The 17,117-nt window shown below is 43.2% G+C and overlaps 1 long non-coding RNA gene across 1 annotated transcript in view; it reads right to left on the bottom strand.

The window, feature by feature from the left end:
* LOC135220315 (uncharacterized) overlaps nt 1-17,117 on the bottom strand; it is a 254,594-nt gene that overhangs the window by 73,432 nt on the left and 164,045 nt on the right. The window contains exon 2 of the long non-coding RNA XR_010315653.1: nt 5,891-6,003. This is a non-coding gene — a long non-coding RNA (uncharacterized LOC135220315). The remainder of the gene's footprint in view (nt 1-5,890; nt 6,004-17,117) is intronic.

Below are 17,117 nucleotides of genomic sequence, written 5' to 3'. Positions count from 1 at the left end.
AGCCCCATCGCCAACCTCACGAACACGAACGTGCGATGGAGAAACACGACTGTCTGTGGCAGATGGTGAAGCACTCCTCTCACTCCCACAAACACAGACGTGCATGGGAGAGACACAGTCATGTGAAGCAGAAGGCAATACACTCCTTTCGCTCACAGAAGACGAAGCCACAAAGTCCTTGATCCTCCTGCATCTAACATGATGGTGTGGCGGTGATAAAGAAGAAGTAGGAGAAGGAGTGAAACTCCCCTCTCTACGAGGTCTTTTACTAGCAGGAGGAGGGGAATAAACACTCCTTTTATGACACTTCTTCCCAGAGGCAGCAGAAAACGTCTCTCGAAAAACAGAGTCGAGCCTCTTGATGACCATTTGAATTAAAGCCTCGGATGGCTAACAAGAGAAGATGTTGACATCACACCAGGAAGGGGTGACATCATAACGACAGGAGGATGAGCGGCCACCGCATCTGACGTCACAGGCTGACAATGGCCTCACTGGCGGAGTAATAAGGTGCAACCCAGAGAGCATTGACGATGACAAAGGAGCCCCGCAAAGTGGAAGCATGCGAGAGCCAATGTAGAGGAGTCCTGGGGGAGGCAGGACTGCTACAGGGCTATGGGGAGGGGGTGTGGAGAATCACGCCTCCAAGAAATGCGACAATAGGCCATCCAAGGAAGGTGAACCCTGTAGACCAAGTGACGCCCAAACAGCCACCATCTTGGATAACTCCCAACCTGAAACAGCCGCCATCTTGTATGACTCCGAACCTGAAACTAAGAAATTAGATGGTGTAGTATCCTCCCTCTTGGGAAGAGAAATAGAACCCGAAGGAGGGGGGGCCACATTAAACATAACATCATCCTGAGGTACTCCCGTTACTTCCATTGACAAGTCAATGGAAAAAAAGAAGGTGACAGGGGTACAGTTGAACTAGCCACAGGGAGAGCGATAAACAAATCGTCCAGTCGAGGAGAAGAAAAACCCTCCCAAGAAGGAAGAGTCGACACTGCGATGTTCCCTCTTCTTGTTAAACACTCTCCACTGTGACTTAGCCAAGAACGACATTTCGGCCATGGATTAGTAATAGTACAATAATTTGCTCGGCACCTACTACTAGTCATATGAGGATCTGTAACTGCAGACACCAGAAACCTTGAGGGAATCCCTGAATGCCCAAGCACATGCATTGACAAGGCCATGAAAACTCGGAGGAATCCATATTAAACAGAAACACTCACACAACAAACACACTGAATAAAAGAAAGGAAACACGGGCACAAACAACCGGCTTGGAAGAGAGCAAATGCGATAGTATTTACTCTCCAAGGCTGTTAAAGAAAAGACTGAATGCGTCACGGAGTGCGATGCGCAGTCTCGAGATTAGCCTATTGTTAAGACCGAAGGTTTGTTCCAAATATGAACATAGAAAATTTCACTATCCATAAAACCACTCCACCTTTTTCCTCAAGGTTTGTTCCAAATATGAACAAAGGAAATTTCACAATCCATAAAACCACTCGGCCTTCTTCCTCGTGAAAGGAGATGGGAGGGAGCCATCAGCCTAACTGAAGATGCAGATGCTCTCAGAAGGTGGCCTGATTGATGAGTTTGAGACTAGAGGTGATGCTGATCCAAATTCTGAGGGTAAGCATCACAATGAAACTGAAACTGTGCTGAAAAGGTTTCTTGAAATGGTTGAGAAACTAGCAAAAGTAATAAAAGAAATGGGCAACCCTTTTGAGGAAGATTCAGTGGATCTGATTGTGCTAGACAGTCATGAAATTATGGACAGAAAAGTTAATGAATCCTTGAGATCTATGAAGTCTTGGACAGACAATTCACAAACTTTATTGAGACTCACAACACCCAACAAATTCAATGAGAGCCAGTACACAAGAACAACATTTTATTGTTCAGTTGCAAGATGTCTACTACAGTCCAAGGGCAAACAGTCACAGCAAATCATAAAGGAAGACCGTCATCTATTCTCACACCTTTTCATACCATGCCAGAACAGACAGTATGACTTAAATGAATTCTTTCAACATGAAAATCAAAATTGTCCACCGTCACTGGCACAGAATGGGCTGATGCATCAGGGCACCAAGTCACAGCTGCTGCCTCTGCTAGAACAGCTGTCATCATACATCCATGACAAAGAGCCTACTGATGATGTTATCATAATGGATGGTGGCAAAGCATGAGGTCCTGTCCAAGGTACAGAAGCACATACAGAAGTACAAACAAGCTCACACTGTTTTTGATGTGTATAGGACAGACAGTATGAAAGCACAAACGTGACAAAAAAAAGACACCGGAGTTTGCCACAAGTGATTAGCGCTGCAAAAACTCCCAACAAGTGGGCCAGCTTTCTCAGGAATGACCCGAAACAATCATTTCAGCTCAAGCTGATGATACAACAAGCATAATTGTCACCAAAGGGGATGCTGCATTTTGTAGCAAAGCTGAACAGGACACTGCTAACCTACAAGGCTGCAATCACAAAGAGGCAGATACTAGATTCCTTTTGCATGCTGGTTATGCTGCAAAGCATTAAGATATCTCAAGGCCAATCATATGCAGTTCAGACACTAATGTTGTCACAACTATGGATTAAATTCAGATGAAAAGACATGAGGTGGATACCTATCCATGAAATTGCAGCAACCATGGGACCAAATGCCTCAGCCCTTCCCTTTTTCCATGCATTTTAGTGGGTGTGACACAGTGTCTGCCTTTCATGGAAAGGGGAAGAAGTCCACATGGCAAACATGGACTATGTTTCAGCATGCCACACCCATCTTCACCGAACTAAGTTCAACACCACCAGCTGTAGAAGATGAAGACCTGCAAATCTCTGAAGAGTTTGTGGTGCTAATGTACGAAAGAAGCAGTTCATATAAAGATGTCAATGAGGCTAGATTGATCTCTTTACAAGGAAGCAAAGAGCTTATGATTGCATTCCTCCTACAGGGGCTGCTCTTAGAGAGCACTACAAAAGAGCTTAAGGAGCCAATCTTTAGTATGTCATCCAGTCTTGCCCAATCAAAGACACTGGACTGGGGATGGCAATAGGTTGGTGATGCCTGGTTTCTGTACTGGACAGATTTGCCAGCAGTAGCAATATCTTGCCAAGAATTGAATAAGTGTGGCTGCAGAAAGGAATACCATGGCAGGTGTAATGTTAGTATTATGTTACAAGTCTGGACTTAGCTGCACAGCTCTCTGCATCTGCACTTGCTAAAACTGATGACACATGAAACATATTGGTATCTATCAAGAGATTTATACAATTTACATCTTTGGCGGTCATTTTGGAAATATGGTGGCCATATTGGAGAGATGGTTTCAGTTTATCTCTTAATGGCAGTAAGAAATGCCAAAATATAAATTCAGTCATCATAAGTACAGTATACAACTTTTGTAGGCTTATGGAATGAAAATATTTGAAATATAGAGCAAACTTGCAGCCATTTTGGAAAGAGTCGGCCAACCTAGAAATAGCCATGCATTGCGGTAGCCAGAGGTTGATTTAGATTTATGGTGATAAGAGTTTTCATACCAAATCTGTTGCTTGTATCACCATTTGCACTTTTTTCCCACTACCCCACTCCACTATAATGCATTATATAACTAGAGATGGGATGTAGGGTCATCCTAAGAAAAACACTAGTATGTAATGAGGACAGAATATATCCAACAGTATGAAATAAAGCTAATTGGAAAAAGGATTAATGAGGTTGACTCTTTCATAACTTATGAACAATGATATCCAGTACATACTTGCTTGAGCTAGAATTTACTGAAAGTTTAAGGAAGGCTAATCAAAACAATGGGAAGGCTGATAAGATATGGAAATCAAATATGAAAGCAAGACCATTTATTAGTCAAGGAATATCATTATCGACATACAGATGATCCATGGTAGGACTGTGAAACATTCTAGAAGATTTTGTTGTTTTTAGAATGAATCTTTAAGAATATTAGGTGTCAGATGGTAAGACTGAATGAGAAATGATACCAAAAAGGAAAAAAATGGAATTTCCATAAGAAGATGAGATACTGATGAATAAGACTTGGAGGTCTCCTGGACCTATCCATCTCTCCACCAAGGAGTGAAAAGCATGTGATGGTGCTAGGTTGGCTGCTGTGGCCAACTGAAGAACTGAGACAGGAAGTGAAGATAAAGCACAACAAAGACTAGCGGCAAAATTCCACTGAGGCCTTTTGTATCATGCAGAAGAAAAAGGAAGAGAGAAAATTACAGTAATTAATCACAAGAAAGCCCAAATTGTACAATTACGCCAGGGCAAAATGATTTTCTAGCTAAACCATCACTGGACTCATTTTCTACCAAGTTTATCTCCCTCTTCAAACACTAGTTGCAGCTAAATTAACTAGTATGATTATTTTGCTCTTTATTTTCTAATCGAAGCAATCTCGTGATTCATTTCTTTTATTTTCCCTCTTTCTTTAGTTTCCTAAATCACTGATGTTGTGAACAAATCTACAAACATTCATTCTTTATCTTCTGATGCGATCATTACCTAAAACACTGTTTATCTTCTGATGTGATAATTACCTTAAACATTCTTTATCTTCTGATGTAATGATTACCTAAAACACTCTTTATCATCTGATATGATGATTACCTAAAACATTCTTTATCTTCTGATGTGATGATTACCTAAAACATTCTTTATCTTCTGATGTGATGATTACCTAAAATATGTCTCTCTCTCTCTCTCTTTTTTGCACAGAGCAAAGTCATATCTAAAATCATTCCACATTCTTGTGCATTCCCTTTACCTTTCTACCTACTGTTATTAGTCTTGATCACTCTTCTATTCCTGGCCTCCTCTGTAGCAAATTGCTTACCATTCGTGCAATGTAATTCCATAATTAATCAACACATCCTCTTTCACCGTACCTTCTAATATTAAGTGAAAATTATCTTTACCTTCCAAAACATGGAATACTATGATTACTTATACAATGACTGTTTCTTCCTTAATTCTAATAATCCATACAATACTAGGATTAATTGTCATACTGTCCTCTTTTTCCTCCTGTTCATCATTCATCATTCCAATCAATACTGTCATTAATTGTGATAACTTTTCTTTCTCCTGCAGTTCCATCATTCATTATTTCCGACATGCCTCCACCAACCCTTCATATTTTACCTTCATGTCTCAAGCTCACGCCATCAAACACCATTAAGTTAGCACCTTGTTTCGGAGAGACCAACCAGGGTTACATATGTGAGCATTACATTAACATTGAACTATGGGAGGTAAGTTTTGGTCGATGTTATTAACTTTGTGAAGAATAGTATGCAAATTATGTATAGAAAAAGCTTATTCTGCCTAAAAATTAAAAATGGAAAACACTAAAATCAGAAATTAGTCTTAGAGATACCTCAATGAAATATTATGGTGCAGCCCACACTCTTCTGCCCACACCCAAGTTAAGCCAGCATGGTAACGGAGCACTCTTTCTCTTATAAACATGTAGTTATGTGTCACCATCACCTGAATCATGTGGACTGTATAAAAAACAAATCAGATCTCAACAATACATGAGTGTACTCTAGGCATCCTTTGTGTGACTATCTTTACATTGGTAACCCCTTTGGATTGACCTGCTAGATAAGATGGGTTCCATCCATGCCCTCTCTAACAACAACCAGCCACTGGCAGACTAATAACAGTTCTTAGTTTTGGCTTGCTTTGGCAAGCACTTTATTGTCCTCAAAGTCAATAAACAAATGCATGATACTGGCACTAAACCAGTACCATGCTAAATACAACCAAGCCTACCGAAACAAAAATACTAATGGTCTAAATATGATATTTTTTCGAAGAAAATAAGTTTTATTAGCACTTACCCATTAATTATACAGCTGTAGTTTCTACTCGACAGCAACTTGAATTCCAAATAATTCGTGGTTAAAAACTTTTTCTTCCTTTGTCCGGTAGGTGAACAGGCTCCTCCCACTACCTGGTGGGAAGGGAAACAACTAAATGAAAATACCTCCATTTTGTTTTGCTCTCCATATAATTAGATAGTGTCCATGTGAGGGGAGAAGGGCGGGCTCTGTTATAATTACTGGGTAAGTAATACTAATAAAAATCTATTTTATCATAAAAATAGCATTTTTATTAGAGTAACTTACCCAGTAATTATACAGCTGAATCCCACATTGATAGCTGGTGGGGATTCCTGGACCTTATCAGAATATATATAAAAAAATTCATAAAGGTTTTCATAAACTTTAGTTGTTCCTTACCTGAGGAGAAAGCTGCTTCAAGAAAGTACTGCCCTTGATGAGAACTCTTCGCAACCCATAGTGTCGCAATGGTTTGGACATGAACACCTATATCAACACAGAAAGAACTTCCCAGCTGAGGAGTATACTGTAAACTGAGGAAATTGATAGCCAACCAAAAACACCACAAGACAAACAACCAGACAACCAGAGATTAAAATCCTAGCCCCTGCCCAAGGGTGTGGTAAAATTACCAATATCCAAATACTATGCCTATTCGCCTATGAAAAAACTCCATCGCCAAAAATTAAAATTCAAAAGTAAATACTCCCAAGATTACTTTGGTTGTAAAATTAGTTAGAGTAAATGTGTCTTCATACATTATCCTCAACAATCATGCCTACTACTGACAAAGGACCCAAAGTTAAGCAATCATTGTAAGCAGTTTCAAAATCATTTAGGTAGTGCATTGCAAACACGGACTTACATCTCCAGTAAGTTGTTTGCGATATGTCGACCAGAGACAAGTTATGTTTAAAGGCTAAAGAGGTAGCCAATGCTCTAACCTCATGAGCCAAGTTAGGGTAGAGATCTTCTCCCACTTGCGAATGTGCCTGTTTAATGAAGTCTCTAATAAAAAACAAGATAGTGTTTTTAGATAAGGGTCTGGAAGGGTTCTTGACTCAACACTATAGATTACTCATGGGTCCTCTGATATTTTCTGTCCGGTGGAGATATTACCTAAGGGCTCTCACATGACATAAGTATCTCTCATCATCTTCTGTGCCTACTAGTCAGAAAGATTCTTTACTATGAAAGATCTTGGCCAGGGTTTTGAGGTTAACTCGTTCTTTATTAGAAACCCTAGCTTAAGAGAACAGACTGCATTCATTCCCTTGTTAAAAAAAAACACCCTCTTATCTAAGACTTGGATTTTACTGACTCTCTTAGCTGTACCAAGAGCCATTAAAAACAGGGTTTTCCTGGTTAGTTTCCTTAAGGAAGCCAAATGCAGGGATTTAAACTGTGGTCCTGCAAGCCACTCAAGAACTACGTCTAAGCTCAGGCTACCGACCTCTCTGTCCCAACTATGGTACACTCAAAAGACCTGATGAGGTCCGAGATGTCTTGATTTGCCAAAATGTCTAAACCTCTGTGCCGCAAAATAGAGTTTAACTTTGCTCTATAGCCTTTTATAGTTGACGATGATAGCCCCCTCTCTGAACTAAGATATAGAAAATTTGTTTTATGCATTATAGTTGCTTTAGAAGAGGAGGTGTTATTTCTTCTGCACCACAACCTAAATATTGACCCTTTCGTCTGATATACATTGTTAGACTATTGTCTACTGTTGGCAACAGCCCTAGCCACCACTCTTGTAAAACTTTTTGATTGACGGAGTTTGATGACAGTCGAAAACCTATCAGGGCCAGAGTTGATAGCTTTTGGTGAAACCTGAGTAGTCCATTAAATGGGTTAACAGATCATCAAACCATTCTCTTTGTGATCAATAGGCTGCTTTCGGTGTGACATTTTGATGTGTTTAGGAGCTTGTTCAGTACCTCTCTTATCAGGGTGAATGGGGGAAAGGCGTACACATCCAGGTTCGACCAATCTAGTAAAGGGGCTTCTGTTCCCCAGGCTCGAGGATCCAGAAACAGTGAACAGTAAAGGGGAAGTCTGTGGTTTCTGGACAGGGTGAACAGATCTAGAAACGGTTTCCCTCACAGTTTCCACAGTCTTTTGCATACTCCTCTGTTCAGAGTCCACTCTGTGGAAAGGACTCAATGAGTCCACTAGGACATTGAGTTTGCCCTGGGTGGTGAAACAAGTGACTAGTTTTGTCCCAATCTGTTCTCCCCATAAAAGATCCTTCGTTGTTTCAAAGAGAGAGGAAGAGTGCATCACCCGCCCCCCATCGACTTATATAAACCAGTGCCTTGGTATTGCCTGAATGTACTGTTATCGCCTTGCCCCTTACCTCCTCTTGAAAGTTAAGGAGGCCTTTAATTCCCGATTGTTTATGTGCATTTGATTTTCCTCCTGAGACAATATTCCTGAGATTTACTTGTCTCCAAGGTGAGCTCCCTAGCCTATATCTGATGTATCAGAAAATCTAGGGCTGGGTTCAGACATTCCAGGGATTTCCCATCTAGATACCTGTCTCTTAGTTGCCACCATTTCAAATCCTATTTGATCTCTTTCATTACTGGGGAAACGAATGAGTCTGTTAGGTTCTTCATATCCCAATTGATCTTTAAGAACTGCAGAACTCTCAGATGCAATCTTCCTAGCCTGACAAACTGTTTTATTGAAGACAGCAAACTCTACCACCCATTTGCTGAACATCTCTGTATTGATAAAAAAAGATTTATGTACTTTTGTCTGGCAGGATTCGATTCTCTTGGGAGATGGAAAAGCCTGAAAATTCAGTAAGTCTATCTGAATCCCCAAATAGAGAATCTTCTGAGATGGGGTCAATTGCGATTTCTGCAGATTTACCAACAAACCTAGATGCTGCATCAATTCCAGAGTCTTTCGCAGGTCCTCCACACATTTCATCTTTGGAGAGCATATCAGCCAATCATCTAAGTATAGAATAATCCTTATACCTACCAAATGTAGCCACTTTGCTAACAGAGCTAAAACCCAGTGAAAACCTGTGGAGCAGTTGACAGGCCAAAGCACAACGCTTTGAAATGAAAGGCCTGGTCATGGCGAATGAATATCAGGTATTTCCTTGAGGATGGATGAATCGGCACGTACCTTCCATATCTAAGGAGATCATCCAATCTCCCTGATTGATGGGCGCTAGTGCTGAGTGGTCCGATTTCATCTTGAATTTCATTTTTTCTATGAAGAAATTCAGTGCTCTTACATCAAGGACTGGTCTCCTTCAACCTGTGGCTTTCAGTACTACAAACAACTGACTGTAGAATCCCTTCGATTTGACATCTTGAAATTTTTCTATCACCCCTTTTGTCATTAAGGAAGTTGATTGATTGATTGATGTAAAAATTTACCATGGCGTCACAATATTAAGGAAGTTACTTCCTCCACAAGGGTCAAAAATTTCTCCAATCCTGCGGAGTAAGATGTTAATCTGGTCGGAGTGTTCACCAGCAGTGGCTGCTCTCTGAATGGAGTTGAGTAGCTTTCTTTCAGAACCTGTACTATCCAAGGCTCTGCTCCTGCTTGTTACCAGTTCTCCCAAAAGAACTGGAGTGTCGCACACACACACAGGCGCACAGAGGATAGTCTTTTCATTTCTTAGGAGTAAACTTGGTGGTTGACTTCTTGACCAATTTAGAGAAGAAGCGTATGCTGCCTCTCGCTCTTTTGTGTTAGCTCTCTGGTTTCTTCCTCTGTAAAGGAGAAATATACTTTGCTGAAAAAGACAACCAATCTCTAGGAAGTCTTGCAGAGTTAGCAAGCAGATACTGAGTACATTTCTTCTATAGCTCCCAAGAAAACTCGTTAAGGACCGACTGACGAAAGAGGCGGTGGTTATCCAGGGGTGAAAAGAGCAAAGCTGACCTCTGATGAGAGGTTACATTCTTAGAAGTAAAAGAACAACACAAATCTCTCTTCTTTAAAACTCCCATTGCGAACTCGGGAGGCCAATTGATGGGAGGAGTCTCTAATTGCTGTCGAGAGCAATAAACAACATTCACCCAGTCTTTGATGACATCTTCAGCCAACCGTGAGAAATCCCTAATCTTCTTGTCTAAATCCTCAATGGACCAATCCAGAAAACTGATCACTTCCATAGTTTTGATTATTCCTTCAAAAGATGATCCTCTTCGAACCTGTAAACATAACTTTGGTAGTGTTAAAAGTGGACCTACAAGCCGAGTCAATCAACACCGAGAAGTCCCCCTGGAAGGAGGTATCCACTCTCAAAGAGGGAACTTCTCCAGTCGAAAAAGACTGATATCTCCACCTAGAAAGGCGAGATAGGGGAATCCAAAAGGAAGACTTTCCTTGAAACCTTTTCTCTGAAAGCCAATTGTCAATTTCCTCTAAAGCCTTAAAGGCTGGTAAGGAAAGTACCAACTTAGGTAACTTAAAAAAGTCTGAGGGATTGTCCGTAGTAAATGTCAATTGCGGCTTAGGTGGGGGAGCAAGTGAGAAAAAATCTGGATAAGCCTTTAGAAAGTAAGCTAAAAGTGTCGCATAAGCAGTGTGTGGCTTAGCTTGTTCTGTTTCTTCATCATCAGTAGAAGGCTGTGTGGCTGTAGTCTCTGGAGTTGTCTTCTGTATGGGAGGTTTCTTCAACAAGTCTATGATATTCTCGAGCTCTCTTGATTGGCACCAATGAAAGGTCAACTTCTTTCTCTATAGTTGCAGATACTAACTGAAAAGAAAAAGAATTAGTTTCTTTAATAGGTAGTTCAGGTGATGGGTGCCTTGGTGCTTCCTGGCGCAAGGGAGCCTGCAGGCACGCTTGGCGCTCCTGGCGGGAAGCTGGTGCCAATGGGCGCTTTGATACTGACATCTGTCATTTGGGTGCCAAAAATTGGCATTCCTGAGTAACTTGATCAGAAGACAGCATTTCAGGACTTCCAAAAACTAAAGGGAAGCCAAGGGTTCCTCTCAGGTTCCTTATACCTTTTATAAGGTGGAGGAGAGTGCTCCAATGAAAGGGGTGTCTCTTCAATGGGTGTGACTCCCTTGAATAAAGCCAGTGGTGCCCCGAATCCGGGCTGGGAGTTCCTGGGCTTGATGAGAGACGGTGAACTTCAGAGACGCCTCTCAAAGCCTTTGTCGCAACCTGGTAATGCACAAGTTTGACTGAGGGGGCGACTACCTGTGCCACAGCAGACCTCACAAACCTCCTTTAGGTTTGTTTGTTTGTATGGTGTTTTTATGTTGCATGGAACCAGTGGTTATTCAGAAACGGGACCAACGGCTTTACGTGACTTCCGCACCACTTTGAGAGTGAACTTCTACCACCAGAAATGCACTTCTCTGACCCCTCAATGGAATGACCGAGAATTGAACTCGCGGCCACAGAGGTGGCAGGCCAACACCGAACCGACCACGCCACTGAAGCACTTAACCTCCTTTAGGGCTCCAGTATACCTCCTTGATTTAGGGGTCTGGCAGTGACCTTTGCCTATGAGTGTCGGCGGGCTGGGCACCACCTCCTCCACTAAAATCACAATGTTTCTACGTAAATTGTATTTTCCTAACTATACAAACCTGAGGTCCATTACATGAGGAATTACTTTCAGCGTAGCTGGAATTATGGCCATTAAATTCTTGAACAAGGTGGTTAGGTAGTAACTAAAGTGTGGCAGGTGGGCAGGCACTCCACTTTGCCTTTCGGCCCAGGTTCAGATTGAGGGGTGGCATGAGGTGGGCATATATGTAAAGGACCTCAGGTTTGTTTAGTTAGAAAAAATACAATTTACTTTAAAAAATTGTGATTTGTTCCTACACGATATACGAATCCTCGGTCCCTTACACGAGGAAGACTCACCGATTTGTGGGAGGAATGTGAGTGAACCTCTAGAACTGACTGGAGTTCTGCACACCTGGGCTATTCCTCCTGGTCGTAAGAGCAAGGAGGAGTGCCCTGCCTCTGACAACTTGATTAGAGTAGTATAAGAGCTGCATGATCAAGAGTCAAACTTCTGGGCCTTTTTGAAATGAGTAAGGAATCGTAACTCACCCGAAAATGGGCTGGGAAGAACATTTTAGAGTTGGAGGCACTAATGCAAAGTTCTGGGAAGGTTTTGCATTATTGCCAGCCTCCTTCCTCCACTTGCTAGAGGAAGGAGTAGCATTGCTTCTATGATTCTGATAAGAAAAATAGAAAACAGGCTGTATATGTAAGCTTACTGCATCAAACACTTGACCAGCCAGTGTAAGTTCGAGTCCTATCCTCAACCCAAAGGAAGAGGAGTAGAAGGACAAGGTGGGGAAGGTGGAGAGGCCAGTCACTCTCGCATCCTTCTTACCTCTAGAACCGCACACCATAGACGAGATGCAACTTATCCTCTTGAAGGAGCTTGGAGTAAGCAAACAACCTGCAAGCATCCACCACCAGTCCAAGGAAAGGAGGTTCCAATGACCTGTGGGCAGACCTGATGGAAGAAAGGTGTAAATATGGTCACAATGAGACCTCATCTATCTTCCTGTCCGACATATTCTTTGGAGTAATGAAATGTACCCACATTCACTGGACTATCCAACTGCAGAGAAGTCTCTCACGGTCTCATAAGATTCGGAGAAAGACGTGTCATCGGACACTTCTGCAATGGCAATCCGCAGCGGATAAAGACACCAACACTCAACGATGGGTGTCGATCCTTTATGGGTACAGCAACACGCCAATTAGACAAAGTAATGACTGATCTGGATTAACCAATATGAAGTCCACAGTGTAGCTCATGACGGGCTCGGACTCATCAACAGATGACGACTGACTGCGCTGCCACGCATCCGAGTCATTGTCACAACATGACACCCGTCTTTTGAAGAGTTATGCTAAGAACGACCCTACAAATTGTCTATCTTGTTCGCCGCCGATGTTGGGAGACAAGATGATGCTTCTCTCAAGGCATGCGCACATCAGACGATAGTCAATTGCCTTCTTGAGACTGAGGTCCCTGTGATGGCAAGACAGAAGTTTCTCATCAGTAGTTGAATCTCAACCAAGGAGAAACAATACTATATTACTAGTGAATGACTAAGGTAAATGTGGACCTACGTCTTCACAGTTGAATTGAGAGAAGTAAACTCTCAAGATTCTGATCATAGAAAAAGTAACGATGATGACACCAACCAGTGAAGACGGCTTTAATCCCTGTTGTTTTGCACAGGACTGAAAAAGCTAATCTGCTATTTCATTGCTGCTCAGTGAGAAAATCAGAGTTTGCAATGAAAGAACAGCATTTTTCTGTAATGAATACACAGGGATTGTACTGCCTGAAGAACCGCTTCTCGTGGGTTGGATCAGGGAGGATGTTTCTATTTACTTTGGAAACAGAGCTAGTAAGGCGGGGAACAAGCAAAGTCTTCCGTTATTCATTTACCATTCAGGGTGAACAAAGAACAACGGAACACCTTACGAATTAGGAAATGTATATTAGAAGACAAACTCAAATTGTCTGAAGAATATCATTCTGCGTCATCGCAGAGGCAGGTGTGATGAAGTGGAAGACTAGGCTACGGACTTCTGTTATACCTGGGGTAAACAGAAAGATGATAATGAGCCTAGTGAGATATATCTCTGTCTGTGATTCCCGGGCAGAGATTTGAATTGGTAGTTAATTCTAGACAGGAGAAACAATACCAAACCGAAATATCTCGGAGAGCAAGTAGTACTGAGGCAACGCAATACACTGCTCGCTCAACTTGTTGTCATCATGAATTGCCTGGTAGTACATTCCATGAGGGAATGCATTTGGCTAGAACCATTGAGCGCAAAAAGATACACTCGAGCATCTGCCTTTTAACCGAAATGGGAGGGAAGAAAACCCTCCTTTTCAGTGATGATGCAAATGCTGTTGTGTTGTTGGGAAACAATACCACTGGTTATCTCAAAATCAAGACCAGTAACTCTTGGGAGGCCAGAAAGGCTTTCCTGAGTTCCTGGTCAATTAAGAGAAGGTACTATACGTCTTAGTCACATACCAGAAGAATTAACTTACAGGTATGTGCCTACTACTTGGACAATGTGACTGATAACAGAAGCATGTCGCGAGAGAAATATACATAGTATACTGGTAGGTTTCTATAAACTGCACTCCACCCTGATTCTTCTTCATTTGAGGGACAAGAATACTCCTATGGTTATCACAGTATACCAAAGACGACTAGTTCAAGCCGAACTGGTATTTCTCAAAACAGTAGCATTGGAGACGTATTCAATAAACCAGGAAGTAGAGGGAAAAAAAGAGGAGGATTTACTGTTCTTGCCCACTCTTCCCTGACTTGCATGTTCTCACTCTGTTAAACGAAGCATTCATCCCTACAACTGTTTTGCTCGCGTTTGTGCGAGTTGACAGGAGTTAAATACAGCAAAAGCTGGCGATAACTTGCCACATCTTGCTACACATCCATCCTCTCCGTGATCGAACCTCGTGAAGAGGACTACAGAGGACCTCCTCCTATCTCATTCAGATGCCTTGTCACGAGGGACAGAGACATCGATCTTAGCACCTGAAGAATAGCCATTCCTGTCTTTCACAGGTGGGTCCGACCCACCTACGCAGCTCGGTCCCTCCTTTCATCCTGCGCCACTGTCGTGATGGAGAAAAGACTACCTATCACTGACTGTGGAAGTACGAACCCCCTCGGGGGTTGTACACACATGGCAAGGAACCGCACCGATCAAGATCAGAGTTTGTTCGATAGAGCCAAGCACTCAGATTGGCAGATCGAGCTGTCTGGTCGCACCAAGCCGATCACCACTACATAATTATGAGTGGTAATCGTCAACGAAGAACTATTACTGCTTCCCAATTAACTATTCTCCTCCGAGCCCGAAGCTCTGAGAAGAACAAGAGGGATTGTGTCTGCTGTCCTATGTGTTCTGACCCTAAGGTCCAATACACAAGGGCGGTACTTGACCATTCACCCAGAGGGTGTTGCATGCAGTTCCAAGCTCTATATAACTCCAAACCAGACTGAGGAGCAGACTCATCTGTACTGGCAAAGACTCGTCTCGCCATCCAAGCACTCGTAATATTGAGCGCTCAGCAAGTATTAAAATTTGTAAGAATTCCCAGCGAGAAAAACCCGTTTATTGTATGACAATAATCGGGCGAGCCTTTTCTCACTCTCAACTCGGCAGTATGATGAAGCCGAGCACTTGGCAAGTGCCAACGAACCCAAAGGATCCAGGCGCTCGGCGAGATTCCCAATTATTGCAATAATCATCGGGAATACCCATTGCCTGAGTGTTTGGAAACCTCAGAAAACCAAATCACCATGCGAACGCTAGAAATTCCGAGGAATTTAATAGTTTAGCAAGACTCCTGATTTTCGTAATAACAATTACCGGGAATGTCTGTGTCGAGAGTGTTTGGAAATTACAGAAAAACCATAACACTCTGAGAATGCCTGAAATTCTGAGGAATTCGAGCATTCAGTGAGATTCCCGGTTATCGTAGTAACAATTATCAGGATTTCTCGTCTTGCCCAAGTGTTTGCAGATCATAGAAGACCAAAACACTCGGAGAGTGCTAGAGATTCCAAAGAATTTTAAGCGCTCAGTGAGATCCCTGAATTTTGTCAAATGATGATCGGGGTGGGGGCCCTCCTCAACTCTGTAGAAATCGAGGAGGAACAGGCATATAAGATCCTTACTCAACGACATGGATGTACATCCGGTAGGAACCTAAGGTCCCTCCAGGAATGTAGTCCCCAATGCTGAATCCTACGGAGAGCACTCTGCAGGATCCCTTCTATCCACCTCGCCCATCCTGGCATAGCCATAGGAAGTAGATGGAATAGGGGAGGAAGACTGGACGCTCTCACTCGCCTTGCAAGCAGAACTAGCAGGAGAAGTGAGTCACAGACAGTCATCAATCTGCAGTGATGGCTGCTCCACGAGCCTAGATAAGCATTATCGTCTGGAGAAAACACTTTCCCGAGGAGGGCTACGAAACTCTCGTTAAGCAGGCAAAATATCTGGCTCCATCAAGACCGGTCACGCAAACGTGACCGTCTTCTGGGTGAGGCTGAGCATGCACTAGACTGGAGAGACCCGATACCGTCCTCTGATGCGTCCAAGTCCTCGTCGAGGCCAAAACCTCTCAAGAGGACCAAATGGGAAAGCCCACACCGGTCTCTGCGTGCACCATCCCGCGGGACCGTCATGTCAACTGAGGTGATGGCTGCTCTGTGAGTTTAGGAAAGCATTATCATCTGGAGAAAACACTTTCCCAAGGAGGGTTACGAAACTCTCGTATGGCAGGCGAAACGTCTGCTGCTGCCGAGACCGGTCGGTCACATCCGTCGTCTGGGTGGGGCTGAGCGTGCACCTGACTGGAGAGAACCGATATCGTCCTGCGACTCGTCCAAGTCGTCATCGAGGCCGAAACCTCTGAAAATGACTGAATGTGGAAGCCCCCACCGGTCTCCGCATGCACAGTCCTGTGGGACCATCACGTCAACCCTGGGAATCAAGCAATCACTGCGAGAGTGATCACAAGGTAAGGTGCAAGTCACCTGAGCTACTCACTCATTTCTTCCACCCCGTGCCCGAGTCATGATGGTGAGTGGACTCAGCGTCACCAACTCTGGATACACACGAATCCGAAGACTTATGTGCACTCGGGGACTTGCAAACTAGTTCCTGACACAGAACTAATCTTAGGGGCAGAAGTTTGCGCTTCTACAGTTCCCGACACGCTAGGTCCTGGGGACGGCGTGACAGCTCCCGTTCCTTTGGGAACGGGAGATTCCTTTGAGAAAGCCAGTGGAAGATCCAACTGCCTCCTCAGTTTGAGGAGGCAGACCCTTAGAAGTCCCATGACGAGACTTCTTAGGGGGGTAGACTACCTTTTCCTTCTTCAGCAGGGAGCCTTAGAAGTCGAAGGGGTGGAGGCTGATGAAAATATGATGATTCCGAAGAGGAAGAAGATGACACTTGACGAGTTCTCTTCTTCCTCTTCAACTTCTCTGACAAACAGGGGAGGAAAGGCTTGAGTAGATTCCTGTCTTGTAGCTCACCAGGACCAGCAAATCGTTGAGACCCCTCAAAAGACGTTTGCCATGCAAATGTGCCCAAGCTGAGACCAGGCTGAACACTCTCATGAACACCTGGGGAGTGGTCGAGAGTCCAAAACATAATGCCTTGAACTGGTAGACCACTTCGCCGAGGACAAAG

Source organism: Macrobrachium nipponense, chromosome 1, assembly GCF_015104395.2.
Source record: "Macrobrachium nipponense isolate FS-2020 chromosome 1, ASM1510439v2, whole genome shotgun sequence".
Classification (NCBI taxonomy): Eukaryota; Metazoa; Arthropoda; class Malacostraca; order Decapoda; family Palaemonidae; genus Macrobrachium; species Macrobrachium nipponense.
Note: the sequence above shows the minus strand (reverse complement) of the source record. Positions and strands in the feature narration are given on the sequence as shown.